The following is a 15,841-nucleotide window of genomic DNA, read 5'->3' as shown; positions in this document are numbered from 1 at the left end:
CAGGTGCATGCCACCACACCTGACTAGTTTTTGTATTTTTTGTAGAGACGGGGTTTTGCCATGTTGCCCAGGCTGGTCTTGGCAGCTCCTGGACTCAAGTGATCCACCCACCTCAGCCTCCCAAAGTGCTGGAATTATAGCCTGCCTTGCTTATTATTGCCCTCTGTTAGGAGAGTCTTTTTAGGTTATATGTATGGTAAGCATGCTGTATAGCTGTCTTCATGAATTGCTCTACCAGCTGTGAAACTGGTATAAAGCTGTTGTGTATAATCAATAAATAAATGATTTGCTTTTTTAAGATGCTAGACAAAACATGGCATTAATTTAAAAAATGATCTGAAATTTAAGCTGTATATTGAATGTATTCCTTAAAATCTATTCTGTTTCTTTTGCCTGGCATATTTTTTCCCCAGTCTCTTACTTTCAGAAATTATATTACCATATATTTATATATGAGAATACACACATTTATAATCTCACAGTTTCTGTGGGTTGGGAGTCTGGATCCAGTTTAGCTGAGTCCTTTGTTTATGATCTCACAGGGCTGCAATCAAGGTGTTAGCTGGGTCTCATCTGAAGCTTAACTATGGAAGAATCTATCAGCAGAATTCAGTTTCCTGTGGTTATAGGACTGAGAAGCTTCAGTTTCTTGTTGGCTTTTGGATGGAAGCTGCCCTTAGCTCCTGGAGGCTGCCCTTCACATATGGGACTACCAAAATAGGCAGACCACAACATAGTAGCTTGCTTCTTCAAAGCCAGCAAGGAAATGAGAGACTTCAGCAAGATGGGTGCTACAATCTTAGGTAATGTCATCACATACACATAATCATGTATCTCTTGTCACCTTGCCTTATTCTCTTGGTTAGCAGCAAGTCACAGTTTCTGCTTATACACTAAAGGAGGGAGTTACACAAGGCTGTGGATACCAGGTGATGGGGATCTGGGGGCCACTTTAGATATCTGTGTTTCACATACCTTATTTTTATATTTGCAAGTGAAGTAATTGTTGTTTTCTTTTTACTTTTTACCCTGTAACCAGGTCAATAAAGACCAGTGGTCTTCTTGTTCCTTTGTGCTAGTGGGTGTTTACTTTTCTATTTCATTTAGCTACTAAGTAGCCCCACAAGCATCTCAGCTCTATATAGATGATCTCAGATCCATTTCCTATCCTTGTGTGGTCCAAGGCCTCATCTCTTATTCCTGTGTGAGCATTGAAACCCAACCTCCTATGGTACTGAGATAGGCAACTCACTGCCTTATCTCTTACACTCTGTAGGGCAGTCATAACTGAGGTATTACTGTATTAGTTTTCAATTGCCTCTTGGTTTTTTTTTTCCTTTTAAGAAGTACTTTTAGTTTTTTTTGGAGCCCAGCTGTGCATTTAAAAATATTATTTCTTAAATTTTCACAACTCATCTAGGTATTCATAATGAGAGAATTTTAGGGTTTTCTGTCACATTGCTTAATAAGTATTTCTTTGTTTTCTTTTAGCCAAGGGTTTATTTCAGTACTGGAAATACTAAATGCTATATACACATGTGTGTACTTACAAACATGTAAGTGCATCAGATAATCAGTATTAGCACACATGGAAATATAGTGTTGAGAAGTATAGCGTATGAAGACTTTAACAATCTGCCCCTTGACTCCCTCTCTAATGGCCTTTCTAAACACTTGCACTTTTGTATGGTACTGCTTTTGTATTCTGAACACAGAATGCAGCTCATAGTTTCATGTATTTGCATACATTATTGTCTTTGTCTGGAATGTTCTGCTTTATGCCTCCCATCTCTCTTTATTTTGTTAACTCAGCCTTATTTCTTTTTTCTTCTAAATTCACTTTTTTGTATTTTTAATTATTCTATTTTTCATTTCTAGGGGTATTGTTTCTTTTTTTCAAATCTGCCTGGCCATGTTTGTTATTTTTTCTTTCTTGGTTATTTTTTCTTGCTATCTTATATTTCTTTAAATATTTTAAAAACACTTAACAATATTTCGTATTCAATAATTTCAGTATATTTCATTTTTGCTTGTCTAATTCTGTTGCTTATTGTTTTGCTGATTCTCTTTTATGTCTGCATGTTTCCTCACGTATTCTTGTGATTTTTTACCATTAATTCATTGTTTTGGAGATTTGAGAAATCTTTGAGACCATCTTGGATTGTAAAGTCTATGAGGGGAGGGCCCCTGTGGTTTTGTTCATTGCTGTATTCCAGGGCTTATTACAGTGTCTAGTACATGAGACTCTCAATAAATATTTATTGGATGAATAAATTACATGCCCACACCTTACAGACAGAACTATAATTATTTATATATATGTTTATTTTCTCTATTATATTGATAATACCTCAAGTTAGAGAACTTTCTGGCTTTAATGCTGTATCCCCAGCATTTAGCATAGAATCTAATATAGATTAAGTTCACAGTAAATATTTGTTGAATGAATGAGGAATTGCTTGGCATATTCTGCCCAATGAAATCTTCAGAATAAATAAGACTTATTTTGCCTGTTTGTCATTATAAAGTCATTTTAATAAAATGGAGGATACTAGAGAAATGATGAATCAGCTCACATAACTAGTGCACATATTGTTCATGATAGATTAAAGCAGAACCATTTTCCAGACTGAACTCCAAAATCTTCAGTGTCACTGAAGGCTAATCACATTAACTATTCCTGTACTTACAGATTTCAAGGCATAGTGAGTATACAAAATGTTCATCCAATAAATATGTTCCAAACATCTACTATATGTATATTAGTTTGCAAGTTATGTGATATCTATTTTTCCCAGTATGTTATATGCTAAGGTATAAACTTAAAAATGTGAAAAGGATAAATAGGACACAAGATAAATGATTTATTATAGTAATCACTGGGTGCAGTGGCTCACTCCTGTAATCCTAGCACTTTGGGAGGCTGAGGCAGGTGGATCACCTGAGGTCAGGAGTTCGGGACCCATGGCCAATATGGCAAAACTCTGTCTCTACCAAAAAATACAAAAATTAGCCAGGCATGGTGGCATGCGCCTGTAGTTTCAGCTACTCTGGAGGCTGAGGCACGAGAATCGCTTGAACCCAGGAGGTGGAGGTTACAGTGAGCTGAGATTGCACCACTGCACTCCAGCCTGGGTGATAGAGTGAGACTCTGTCTCAAAAAAAAAAAAAAAAAATTTATTACAGTAATAAAAGAATTGTCTTAAAACAGTATCATTTCTTTAATCATATAGAATACAATTGAATAAATTTTATAGAGGTTCAGATGAATCCAGTATTGTGATATTTTTTATATATATATAATATATAAAAAATAGATATATAAAATATATAAAAAATATATGTATAAAATATATATATAAATGTTTTCATCCACGGTTCCTGGCTCATAATTTTCATAACCCTTATTATAGGCTTTTGTTCTAATGTTGGGACACTGTAGGCCTCAGAATCAGGCCTCAGGAAACAGAATCTGTCTCTCTGATCTTCTGCTGCCCTCCTTTCACCTGACCAAGGCAGGACTCTAATCTGATTGTGAGTCATCTGGCTGTTTATTTGAATCCTTTTAAATATCCTTTGTAATAAACTGATAAACACAAGTAAGTGTTTCTCTGAGTTATGTGAGCCATTATAGCAAATTAATTGAACCCAAAGAGGGGGTTGTAGGAACCCTAACTTGAAGCCAGTTGGTCAGTCTAGAGGTCTAGACTTGTGACTGATGAAAAGAGGAGGCTCTCTTGTGGGACCAAGCCCTCAACCTGTGGTTTCTGAGGCTATCTCCAATTAGATAGCTTCAGAATTGAATTGAATTGGAGAACACCCAGCTGGTGTCTGCTGTAGAATTGATTGCTTGCCTGGTTTGTGAGAGAAACCCCCACATATTTGGTCACAGAAGTCTTCTGTGCTAATGATTGTTGTGGAGTGATTAAAATAGGAAAAAGCACGTCGAGTGTTGTTTTGTTCACACTCACAAGTTATAGTTGCCAGAATTATATAGTTGGATTGCCTCTTAACAATTATTAGTATAGACCAACACTCATGATTGTATTTCTTCTGTTTTCTTCCTTTTCCTTTGCTTTTTCAGCATGAAGGTTGTATTTCTTCTGTTTTCTTTTTTGTCCTTTGCTTTTTCGGCATGAAGAATACAGCTTCTTGTTAAAGGGATATAACATAAGATTGAATCCAGATATTCCCATTTAGGAACTATAATATACTGGAAAAATTTCTTAACCTCGTTGGGCCTCAAGTGTTCTAATATGTAGAATGAGAATGATAACACCCACCTTATAAGGTGATATTTTATATCAAAAGATATTATGTAAATAAAGTCACTAGTATGGTTATAGGAATATAAACTCAGTAGGTCTTGGTTCCCTTCTGCTTTATTCTTTCTTTCATTATCTACCCTGTATTTTTTCCACTTTCATTCTCTTTATTTTTAAAAAAATAAAAACCAGGTTTTAAAATAAAAATTTAGTATTTAGATTGAAGCTTAAAGGTAAAGATCATGCAAATATTCCAGTTATATGTGTGTGGGGGTTTAACAACACTGCTATTTTAGTTGGATCACAGAGAAACCTCTGTTTGCTGCTGTGGCACACTTGTCTTGGCTGACTGATCCCATTTTTGCTGGTTTTCTTTAAAGCAGTTTTTTTCAGACCTTTAAAAGCTGACACTTGGGCAGTGAGTACCCTAGAAAATAATATCTTGTTCCAGTAGAACTTGGCCCAAAGGATTGAGAGATTTGGGAATTTTTTTTAATTTTAAAACTTTTATTTTCTAGTTTAATTTTTGTCTTACTGCTGAGGCACTTGATATAAATTAAACACTGTTTAAGAAATTAAGTTAAATTAAATAAATTCAGAAAGTCTTAGCCAGAGCAGTTTGTCAAGAGAAAGAAAGGAATAAAAAGCATCCAAATTGACAAGGAGGAAGTTAAATTGTCCCTGTTTGTGGATGACATGACCTTTATATAGAAAAACCTAAAGACTCTACCAAAAGCCTTTTAGAACTGATCAATAAATTCAGTAAAGTTGCAGAATATAAAATTAATATACAAAAATTAGCATCTCTATACACAAACAGTGAACTAGCTTGAAAATAAATCAAGAATGCAACCTCGTTTATATTAGCTACAAAAAATTACACAGGAATAAATTTAAGGAGGTAAAAGACCTCTGTGAGGAAAACTCAGAATGCTGATGAAAGAAATTGATGAGGATACAAACGAATGGAAAGACATCCCATGCACATGAATCAGAAGAATTAATATTGCTAAAATGACAGTACTAGCTGGGCATGGTGACACGTGCCTGTAGTCCCAACTAGTTGGAAGGCTGAGGCAGGAGGATCACTTGAGCCTAGGAGTTCAAGGATGCAGGGATCTATGATCACGCCACTCTACTCCAGCCTGGGTGACCAAGCAAGACCCCATCTCTAAAAAAATAAATGAGTAAAAGAAAATAAATTTTATAATCAATATCCTTATATTTGAATCCTGACTTTGCCATTTACAAGCTGTGTGATCTTATATATATTTATACAAATTACTTAATTTTGATTTTCATCTTCCTTAGCTGTCAAATTGGATTGAAAATACCTCATAGGGTGGATGTAGTAGCTCGTGCTTGTAATCCCAGCTACCAGGAAGGCTGAGGCAAAGGAACGCTTGAGCCCAGAAGTTTGAGACCAGCCTGGGCAACATAGCGAGATCCTATCTCAAAAAACAGAGAGAGAGAGAAAATACTTCATAGATTTGTTTTGAGGATCAAATTAGACAATGTAATGATTTCATACAGTCTAAACTACCATATAAATTTTGGTTAATGGCTTTCTGAAGAATTTGTAACATCAGATAATGTAATTAAATTCAAACTACCTTTTTTTAATCCATAAACTGAAAAGTTATTTGTTTTTCTGCTTTAAAATGTCTGACATTTTAACTAAAACTGTGAGCTTTACCTAACGCAGTGCCTAAGCCCCACCATAGGTGTTCATTCATTTGCAGAGTGAAGGAATGAATATGTTCAATTTCTTGGCATCAGCATTATATATTGCTGTTAAAAACTAAATTACCAGCCAGGCACGGTGGCTCATGCCTATAATTCCAGCACTTTGGGAGGCTGAGGTGGAAGGATCACTTGAGCCCAAGAGTTCAAGACCAGTTCAAGACTCTGTCTCTACAAAAAATTACAAAATTAGCTGGGTGTGGTGGTGCACTCCTTTAGTTCCAGCTACTCAGGAGGCTGAGGTAGGAGGATCACTTGAGCCCAGGAGATTGAGGCTGTAGTGAGCCGTGGTTATGCCACTGCACTCAAGCCTTGAAGACAGAGCTAGACCCTGTCTCAAAAACAAACAAATACAAAACTAAGTTACCTCTTTAATAATTAGATAAATGCAAATACCATTGTGTCTTTCTTTCAATAAGCCTCATCAGGATTCAATGGTATTACCTTAAACTCTCAAATTTACTGTAGGTATATCATAGACATGTAATTGTCACAAATGTTGGAGGCCACACAGTATAATTAATATGCTTAGACTTAGGTTTTAATCCATTTCGGCCTCTTACTGGTTGAGCAACTGTTGGTAAGTCATTTAATCTTTGGAGCCTCAGTTTCTCTAGTAAATGGTGAGACTACTCCCTTACAAGGTTACTTTGGGAATTAAATGTTAATGGATATATTTATAAACCATAAAGTGGCATAAAATGTAGAAGTTTTTGACAAGAATATGAGCTGGGCCATATGACTGATTTTTTTACATTCATGAAAGTGTGTAGAAAATATTGCAAAGATGTCACAAGTTTGGATATTTGAAAGGACTGAAAGTCTCCTTAGAGAATATTTACCTTTCATTTAAAGGCAAAGGAAACAGTATAACAAAAGAAGGAAGAGGACAGGCAAGCATTGAGGGTATGGAAGGTAATCAAGGAGCAAACTCCCTTAGGATCTTAATCTGCATGGAGGCCTGCTTCATCTCTGGATTGAATCACCGAGATCTGTCTGATAAATTTTGGCTTCAGGCTAGCTCAAGGCAGAAATTCCCAATGAGGTATTTTATGTTGCTCTGGTCATGGAGTGTTTTTTTCCCCCAGTACTTTTAATACTTTATTATTATATATTTTAAAATATATTTGGAATATAGCCTGGTGTATAATGTGGAGGAAGGATTCAACTTAATTGATCTCAAGATGATTTTTACCCAGTTGCCTCAATACCATTTACTAAATACTTCCTTTCTACTTTTAATGATTTGAAATGTCAACATTATTATATACTAAATCCCATATGTTTTGGGGCAGATATTTGAACTTTCTAGCTTGTTTTATTGATATCTCTCTTACATCTCAATATCATATTGTTTTAATGATTTTATGTAACTTCATATTTGCCTCAATTATGGTTCCACTTTCTTCATTCCCCTTGTACCCAGGTTCTCTATGTCACTAGCAGGAAACATTGCACAACATATAAAGACTTTGTATTTTTGTTTAGGGCCAGGAACAGAAGGAAATAATTTTTAAATGTATTCTCTGGTACCAAGAAGAGAAAAAGTAGAAAGAGAGATATAATAGGGCTGGGGAAGGAAGTATTTAGCCTACAATCAGGACACTCTGGTTTGAGTCTGTTTCTGATGCTTACTGTATACATGTAGACAAGCCAGTTGACTTTTTAGCTTCACTATTTCCCTCATTTGCAAAATGAGGAAAATTGATTAGGTCACTGCTTCTTAAATTTTTCCACTGAAGCACCCTTAAGGGCAGAAAAAAGAAAACAAGTACCTATGTGTGAAGATGAAACTGCAAGCAGCCTGCCATAAGTAAAAAATGTTTTTTTAATATTCACGAAAGATTTTTTTTGTTCATTGTTTATTATAGCATTGGCTGACATAAAAATTGGAAATAAACTAAATGTTGCTTAATAGACAATTGTGTAAATAAAATATGATGTGGCCTTATAATAGAATACTATGTAGCCAACAAAAGGATTGAAATTATATATATGGAAAACATAATTCAGGGCTCTGGCTCCATTTCTCTTAGTCCCCCTGTTCTTTCCTCTTTATATTTCCAGTTTGTCATATTACTGGACAACCATAATCACCAACTAAGACCTGGGAAAATCCTGGAGTTATGCAATAAAAAGGTTTCCATATCTGGAACCATTTTGGAACACCTAATTTTAAACTAATTTTTAATTATTGCCACTTTAAATTTTTGCTTGTTAGAATAGGAAAACTTCTTTGCTGTTTGGATATGAAAGGGATTCTGAAAAGGGATTATTTCAACTGTTCAAATTCTTGAAACATCTTTACACAGGTACTATTCATGGGATCCTTGCTGTTGTACAAAAGCCCATGCTTTCCGAGTTGCATCAGGACCTTTCGTGAAGTTTTATTCTTCATTTTTGTCCTCGTATGCCATAGTTAAGGGGCATAAAAAAAACAAATAGGGTGGGCTTGGTGGCTCACGCCTGTAATCCCAGCACTTTGGGAAGCTAAGGCAGGCGGATCGCTTAAGCTCAGGAGTTCGAGACCAGCCTGGGCAACATGATGAAACCCTGTCTTAAAAAAAAAAGAAAAGACTAGTAGAATCCCCCTTCCAAGCTTTCTCACTACTGTCCCACTAAGTAGAAATCTTTGAAACAGAAGTATATTATGGGAACTTTGCTAAAGATGACTCCTCTACCCCCTTAAATCCTCCCAGTTCTGGCAGCCTGTGAATAGAAGATTGGCTTGATCCTGTGATAGACTTTGAGATGTATGTTAGACTAGTGCTGTACCCTCTTTTTCTCAAACTTTTTGCTTTCAGGACCACCTTCTGCTCCTAAAATTATTGAGAACCCAGAAGAGCTTTATATGTGGACTTATTTCTATTGAAGTCAGCTGGATTTTCATATATGCTTTTGCATTTAATCTGTTGTAATCTGTTGTTTTGGTTGAAGTATTTAAAGAAAATTAGGCTTTACACAGATACATGTAGTTGTTGAAGGGAGTTTTTTGTTGTTGTTGTTGTTGGTTTTTTGTTTGTTTGTCTGTTTGTTTTTGAGACAGAGTCTTGCTCTATGGCCTAGGCTGGAGTGCAGTGGTGCAGTCTCAGCTCACTGCAACCTCCACCTCCTGGGCTCAAGTGATTCTCATGACTCAGCCACCCGAGTAGCTGGGATTACAGGTGTATGCCACTACATCTGACTAATTTTTGTATTTTTGTAGAGACGGGGTTTCACCATGTTGGCTAGGCTGGTCTCGAACACCTGGCCTCAAGTGATCTGCCCGTTTCAGCCACCCAAAGTGCTGGGATTACAGGCATGAGCCACCACACCTGGCCAGGGAGGAGTATTTTAATAGCCTTTCTAGATAATTGTGGATGTTCTTTGACATTACGTATACCAAAACTTGACAAGTGGTAGTGTTAAGGTTAATTGGAATGTGGAATCTGAGATCATATCATTGAATTTTTCTTGCCATCATACATTTAGATCCATTGGCCTTTCTTGCACTTTGAATGGACTTTTATCTATGCATCATTTTATAGCACTGTGCATAGATCATTTGGAAAATATTGGTTTGCTATTGATGCAGATCTTCCAGATGTTGAGATATTTATGTAATATTAAAAAAAATGTGTTATTATCATCTCTGACGTCATCAGAAGTCTTTAAGTATTGGGAAGCTGTCAAGCTTATTGTGGTAGACGCAAGTTTTCCAAAATTCTTATTTTTGCTTGAATTTTATTGCTGGCAAAAAAAGGAAAATACACTTAGTTGTTGTTGTTGTTGTTTCGGTTTTTTTTTGCAAAGACAAGGCTCAATTTGCTCATTTCTAGGAAGACATCTTCCAAATACCCAGGAATGAATAATCATAGTCTACTTGTCAGTTCGTCTTTTAGGTAAAAATGTGGTTGATGAAAAAAGCGGCTAAGTTGAGCTCACATCTCAAAACAGTCATACAAGTGCTATTCCTTGAGACAACATTATACTTTGGTATATAGTAGAAGTTCTTTATGCAAATTCCTTTTAATGATAGAGAATATTAAAAAGATGTGCACCCAAGAGTTGAGATTTAATACAATTAGTAATTTTTATTGCTTCATCAAAGGCACTGTTAATTGAAGCTGACTTTTTTTTTTTTTAACTATGAACAGATGGTGTTGGAGAAGAATACAGTGATTATAGTACAAACTGGTGCTACTGCCCTAATTTGTGCAAAAGTGTACCCACCATTGCTTTTGTGCCATTAGTGTAAATGTGCCATTAGTGTAAATGTCAATACAGTGCATAAGTTAAATAACTCTAAGTATTATGCAAATAGTTTTGACCTCAAAGACTCCAAAAAGGGTACACCAACCACCGTTTGAGAACTGTTGCTTTAACCTACTAAAAAAGATTTGTCTACTCGAACATAGTATTTACATTTCACTTTTTGGAGTCTGCTACTCTATAGAGGAAGGTTTTGTTTGTTTTTTGAGACAGGGTCTTGCTATATTGCCCAGGCTGGATTCAAACTCCTGGACTCAAGTGATCCTCCCACTGCAGCCTTCTGAATAGCTGGGACTACAGGTGCATGCTGCTACGCCCAACTTATAGAGGAGTTTTAATGGAGTATATTTTAGCAGTAAGTAAGAAGATATAATTAGTTTCTCATTTCAGATAACGGGCCCTACTCTATGCAGAGACTTGTTCAAAATCCTCATTGGTGATCTTCCTACCACCAGAGGAAGTTTTATATATTTCATCTTCTATTTAAAGGCTTTTTCAACAACTAGATCTGATGAGATGCCTTATAATCTTGGCATCAGGAAAGACTTTAAATTCTGAAAACGCAGCCAGGCACGGTGGCTCACGCCTGTAATCCCAGCACTTTGGGAGGCCGAGGCGGGCGGATCATGAGGTCAGGAGATCGAGACCATCCTGGCTAACACAGTGAAACCCCGTCTCTACTAAAAATAAAAAAATAAATAAAAATTTTTTTTTTTTTTTTGTATTTTTACCGCCTGATGGCGGGCACCTGTAGTCCCAGCTACTTGGGAGGCTGAGGCAGGAGAATGGCATGAACCCGGGAGGTGGAGCTTGCAGTGAGCCTAGATCGCACCACTGCACTCCAGCCTGGGCGACAGGCAAGACTCCGTCTCCAAAAAGAAAAAATAATAAAAAATAAAAATAAAATAAATTCTGAAAACCCATGCCAAGATTTCAAAGAGAAAGCACTGTTTGTTAATTAAAGAATATACAGATTTCTAGGGAAAATGAGTTCCTTTTGTGGCCTTTTTGCTAATATTAAAAATAACACTACTAATATAATAGCCCGTATCTATTGGTACCTGGTATGTGTCAGCCACCATGCTAAGCACCTTATTATAATGAAAAATCTGTTTGGGGAATATTTATGACAAATGCCCTGCATATTTAAAGTTATTTCTTCCTTTCTTCTATGGAAAGAAAGCAGATAACTTTCTTAATACTTCTGACATTTTATTAGTTTTTCAGCAGTGTAATCGTTCTATTGCATGCTTTTTGTTGTCTTCTGTGTGACCAATTTGGAATATCAGTTGGAAACATATCCTTTCATCATCGAAATCTTAGTCAAATATATGCCTTTCTTCTCTTTCATTTTTCCTATCTCACAGACATCTTAATTCAAGCCCCCATTATAATTTATATTGCAGTATTTTCCTATTTTGTCCTTTTGTATCCTCTTGCTAACATGTCCAGACTATTAGGCTTATCTTAAAGTTAATTGTCTTTTTATCCTTCCTCTTTATCATTTGCTCTTTATTTTTTAGGGAGATCACAGACATGTTATTCATGTTTATCTTCTAGTTTATCTTAGTAGCTTTACCTCTTGACATAACTTTCCCCTAGACATGTTACTTTGCAAGATTCCCTAGGCACACCATGTTCTTTCCTGTTTTTGCACATATACAGTTGACCCTTGAATAACATAGGAGTTGGGGTGCTGAGCACAACCCCTGACCCCAATCAAAAATTCATGTACAATTTTGACTTTACAAAAGCCTAATTACTAATAGCTTACTGTTGAAGCCATACTGATAACATAAACAGTTGATCATTAACACATATTTTGTGCATGTATTATATACTATATTCTTCTTATAATAAAGTAAGTGAAAGAAAATAAAATATTATTAAGAAAATCAGGGCCAGGTGCGGTAGCTCATGTCTGCAATCCTATTGCTTTGGGAAGCCAAGGTGGGAAGATTGCTTGAGGCCAAGAGTTCAAGACCAGCCTGGGCAACAGCAAAAGCCTGTCTCTAAGAAAATCATAAGGAAGAGAAAATATATTTACTATTCATTAAGTGGAAGTGGATTGTCATAAAGGTCTTCATCCTCATCATTTCACATTGAGTAAGCTGAGGAAGAGGAGGGGCTGGTCCTGTCTGAGGGGTGGCAGAGGCAGAAGAGAGGTGGAGAAGACAGAAAGGGAGGCAGGAGAGGCAAGCACAGTTGGTGTGACTTTATGGAGACACATGTAATTTCTCTCTAACTTTTTTGCTCTTTCATTTCTCTAAAAATGTTTCTATATGATAACAGTATTTTTCCACTTTTTGCTTTAGTTTCAGTGCTAGTATCATATAAGGGTCTATGTCGTAAAAGGAGTCAAAGCAGTCTTGAATAATAGGAACCCTTCTGGCCAGGTGAGGGGTCTCACTTCCATAATCCCAGCACTTTGGAAAGCTGAGGTGAAAGGATTGCTTGAGGCCAGAAGTTTAATACCAGCCTGGGCAACATAGTAAGACTCCGTCTCTATTAATCAAAATAATAAATAAAATAATAGGTACCCTTCTGCCAGACTGTCTAATATCAGTTTGTTTTCAGGCACTGCTTCTTCTACGTCTTCTTCCCCATTCTGGCATTGGTTCAGAAGAACTCATTTCCATCAAGCCATCTTCTGCTAATTCCTGTGATGTAGTATCTATTAGGTATTTAATTTCTCCAAGGTCCGTATCTTGAAACCCTTCACCCTCTACCTTTTTTGCCGTATGTACAATCTGTTTCATGATTTCCTTTACTGACCCTGTTGTAAATCCTGTGAAGTCATGTGTACAACATCTGGACACAATTTTCTCCAACAGGAATCTATTGTTTTGGGGCTTGATGGCATTCATGACTTTTTTCTATAATGATGGCATCTTCTATGGTGTAATTTTCCTGACTTTCATGAAGTTCTGTCTATGGGCCTCTCTTTCGTAGTGTTGACAATCTTTTCCACAGAGTGTTATGTTTACATGAGCCTTAATGGTCCTTATGATCCCCTGATGTAGAGATGTTGCATTTAAGGGGGTAGATCCCTTTGATACTTTTGGTGTTGAACTTACGGGGTTCTCAGTTGGCAGAGGCATTGTCCAACATTAAAAAAAAAAAACCTCTAAAAGGCAGTTCCTTACTAACAAGATACTTCTGACTTCAGGGACAAAGCATCAATGGAACCAATCTAGAAAAAGGGTTGTTGTTTTCCAGGCCTTCTTGTTGCATAGCCAGAGACTGGAAGCTGGTTTTGCCTTTCCCCTTCAAGACTTGGGGGTTAGCAGCTTTATAGATAAGGGCAGTCCTGATCATAAATCCAACTGCATTTGCACAAAGTAGTAGTGTGGCAGGACAAGCCACAGACAAAACTCCTCAGACACCGAGTTAAGGAAGGGGTTTATTTTGCCGGGGGCATTGGCAAGACTCCTGTCTCAAGAGCCGAGCTCCCCGAGTGAGCAATTCCTGTCCCTTTTAAGGGCTCATAACTCTAAGGGGGTGCACACAAGAGGGTCGTGATCGATTGAGCAAGCAGGGGGTACGTGACTGGGAGCTGCATGCACCAGTAATTAGATCGGAACAAAACAGGATAGGGATTTTCACAGTGCTTTTCTATACAATGTCTGTAATCTATAGATAACATAACCGATTAGGTCAGGAGTGGATCTTTAACTACCAGGCCCAGGGTGTGGTGCCGGGCTGTCTGCGTGTGGATTTCATTTCTGCCTTTTAGTTTTTACTTTTTCTTTCTTTGGAGGCAGAAATTGAGCATAAGACAATATGAGGGGTGGTCTTCTCCTTTATTCGAGTTAACCTATCCCTTCCTGCCTTAAATCCTGGTGCTTGCTTCTCTTCCTTACTAATAAATGTCCCCTGTGGCATTTTTTTTTTTCCAGAATAGGGTACTTTTGTTTGCATTAAAAACCTGTTCAGGCAGATATTCTTTCTCCTCAATTTTCTTAATGGCACCTGGGAGCTTGTCTTCTGCCTTTTGGTCTACAGAATCTGCTTCTTCTGCCATCTTGACATTTTAAAGCCAAACCCCTTTCTAAAATTATCAAACCATCGTATGCTGGCATTAAATCTCCAGCTTTAGATCCTTCACCTTTCTTTTGCTTTAAGTCATCATATAATGACTTTGCTTTTTCTCGAATCATATGAGAATCTGTAGATAGGCCTTTCCTTTAGCAATCCTGGACCCACATAAAAGCTGCATTTCAATACAAGATAAAAAGGTATTTCACAAAAAGTGCGAAGTTTCTGCTCCTGCTGGCATAGCTGCAGTGATGCTTTCACAAATTCCCTTTTTGTTTTTTTTACGATGGTCTTTACACTGGATTCATTTGTCTTGAAATGGTTGGCAACCGCAGCCGCAGACCTCAAAGTACAGTACATATCAAGCAATTAAACCTTTTCTTGTTATGTAATGACTTCTCTGCTTCTTGGGAGCACTTCTAGCATCGCTGGTGACACTTCATATAGGTCCTGTGGTGTTATTCAAGGTTTACAATATTGCACTAAACACGATAAAAATACATGAGAATCACAAGAGATCACTTTTTACTGCTATATGCAATTTACTGGAGAGATGAACTGCTCACAGGGAGATGATTAGTATCACATAGTGTTTTAGGCAGATGCTTGTGAGACTTGAGCTCACCACAGTAGTAACAGGAGATAGCTATGAAATTATTACAGTGTTTGCAGTATGTACTAAGTTAATCTTATGCAGTTATCATTTAATACTACATCTTTACATTTCTATTTTTCTTGACTGTGAATAGTGTGTACCATCTGTAAGTATATGTGTAAGTTTTGATAAATTTTAACTTTTTATAATAGATTTATGTATATGTTAGTAAATGATAAAATAGACTAGTATTTACATATGTTTTATGCATCCATGGCATACCTTTTTCTTAATTTTTTTATATTTCCAAGCCACATAGTTCGTCCGCAAGTTTCTTCAAATTGTCACAAATCTCCAAAAAATTTTCCAATATATTTATTGAAAAAAATCCACATAGAAGTATACCTGTACAGTTCAAACCTGTGTTGTTCAAGAGTCAACTATATGTGTTATCTCTGTCCTGAATACCCTTCTCCTATGCATCCTTTAAAGCACATTCAAATATTATCTCTTCAGTGAAACCTTTATCAACTATACCAAGCCAAAGAAGCAAAAAAGGAAATGCAACACCAGTAATCACTCTGCCCAGCATTCAATTTTACAATGAAATTGCCTTCAACCAAATGAATGGAAACGCCCCCCGCCCCCCCCCACACACACCTTTTATGGCCAAGGGAATCCCAAAGAAACCTGAAAAAGTGGTTCAGGCCATGACAGGAAAAGAGAGGTCCGACATGTCTGCTTATAACCCCTCCCTCTGGAGTTTAGGCACAGCTGACCAGTGTCAACATTAAAATAGAGATCATAAAAGACTGACAACCAGATTCTTTTTGCAATAAGATACCCAACTCCAACCTGACTCTCTGTTATAGCATCACATGGTAGATGGCAGGCCCTGAAGGAAATAAAAATATTTTACCCCAAAATAATATTTCTTTGACATATTTTG

General features: G+C 36.8%; 1 protein-coding gene across 1 annotated transcript in view; it reads left to right on the top strand.

Moving 5' to 3' along the window:
• Positions 1–15,841, top strand: part of ACER3 (alkaline ceramidase 3) — a 165,325-nt gene that overhangs the window by 26,488 nt on the left and 122,996 nt on the right. The window lies entirely within an intron of this gene.

The sequence above is a fragment of the Nomascus leucogenys genome, chromosome 15 (genome assembly GCF_006542625.1).
Source record: "Nomascus leucogenys isolate Asia chromosome 15, Asia_NLE_v1, whole genome shotgun sequence".
NCBI classification, from domain to species: Eukaryota; Metazoa; Chordata; class Mammalia; order Primates; family Hylobatidae; genus Nomascus; species Nomascus leucogenys.
This window is presented reverse-complemented; position numbering and strand designations above follow the sequence as displayed.